This window comes from Nyctereutes procyonoides, unplaced genomic scaffold (genome assembly GCF_905146905.1).
Source record: "Nyctereutes procyonoides isolate TBG_1078 unplaced genomic scaffold, NYPRO_anot_genome, whole genome shotgun sequence".
Lineage (NCBI taxonomy): Eukaryota > Metazoa > Chordata > Mammalia > Carnivora > Canidae > Nyctereutes > Nyctereutes procyonoides.
This window is the reverse complement of record NW_026575048.1, coordinates 27422421-27423978: the sequence shown is the minus strand read 5'-3', so window position 1 is coordinate 27423978 and position 1558 is coordinate 27422421. Positions and strand designations below refer to the sequence as shown.

Below are 1558 nucleotides of genomic sequence, written 5' to 3'. Positions count from 1 at the left end.
AAAAAAAAGTAGAAAGTAGTAGCAAGCATAGTCCTGTCTGTGCTCTCAAACCAATTGAATCAGAGGAATCATTTGTCTTGCTTCTTAGAGCTAGAATGTCTGCTTATTTATGTATTTGACAACAGCTGTACATTAAAGTAAGAGGTCAGGGGAACCACAAAATATTATGAAAAATAAAATTAAACCCAAGCAAATGCAAAGCAAACTTTGAAAGCAAACGAACCTTCAACCTAGCTCAGTTGTCCATCAGCAGCATCCCTGAGCCAATCACTTGCTTCATTTTATCAAGACAATGAGAACACAATCTGTCAAGCCAATCATGCTGATCTTAATTAAGGGTTTTCAAAGAAAGCAGCCCTTGGTACCTGGACTGGTCCTGGCAGAGCATGGACTGAAATGAGCCTTGTCATATTTTATTGTTTTTGTATAGCCAAGATGGGCACTCAAAGAGAATGCAAGTTATTTAAAGGCAGAGGTCTTAAAAATCTTTTCAGAGTATCTAGCATATGACTGAACACAGAATTATAAAATGAGAAAAAGAAAAGACTCATAGCTGAATTGAACTGAAACATGGCTCCTAAGACTATTAACAACAAGAGTAAAGGGATTTTAAAATACTTTGTTATCATTATTTCATTTTTTATTTGAATAATGGATGTTACCTAAAAATAAGCCTTAACTATTTAATCCTTTTTTCCTTATTAATAGAGTATATTTATTTGTCTTCCCCTGTCATATCCTGAGCCAATCACTTTCCCCAGGCTGCCTGGGGAGGTAGAAGAAAAGGAACATACAGAGCGATTGAGACACAGGACAAAGACCTATGGGAGGTAGAGACAGCTCCTTCACATGGCAAAGAGGATGAGAATCGCCACCATCAGGCAAAAGATCTCCATGGCCTCCAAGAAGGCAAATACCCAGAATGGTATAGGAGAAGAACCATTGCTTCAGAAAAGGGTTCCTGGCATAATCAATGATGAGGCTAGCAAACAATCGCAGTTCCAGCCCAAGAGCCAGCCACCCTTACCATGGCAACCCCAGCCACAATGAACTTGGCTGCTATATCCCTTGAAATGGTGCTGGTTTGGAAGCGGCAGCTGGGAATACATGAAGTCAGGGGATGCGGGGCTGCCAAGATGCTGAGACTCTCATCTGTCAGTGTCTCCAGTGGTTTTAGCACCACTGCAGACAGTGTTCAGCTCAACAGTTGAGAGGTGCTCCTGACCAAGAAGTGGGTAGAGATGAATCTTGCACATGCATACATTGTCAGGGGATGAGGGGAGACTCTCCCAGTTCAGAGAAGACAGAGCTATACTTAATATTTTTCAAGCTGACTCAGCTCTGAAGTTATAACAGCAAAAACTCCAAACATTTTCCTGGAAAGAAAGGAAATAATATTTCGCAGTCTGAGATACCAACACTGTTTTGATGGAGTTTTCTTTAATAATATAGTATATGGGATTCATGATAGTATAAACAAGTTGGCAAATGGCAGAAATCTAGACAATTTCTTTAATGTAACAAGACTTTAATGAACACTAAAGGCAAAGGCTACGGG

At 40.0% G+C, this 1558-nt stretch overlaps 1 pseudogene; it reads right to left on the bottom strand.

Moving 5' to 3' along the window:
- Positions 1-845: 845 nt before the first annotated feature.
- On the bottom strand, positions 846-1276 carry LOC129510715 (ATP synthase F(0) complex subunit C2, mitochondrial-like; annotated as a pseudogene).
- Positions 1277-1558: the final 282 nt, after the last annotated feature.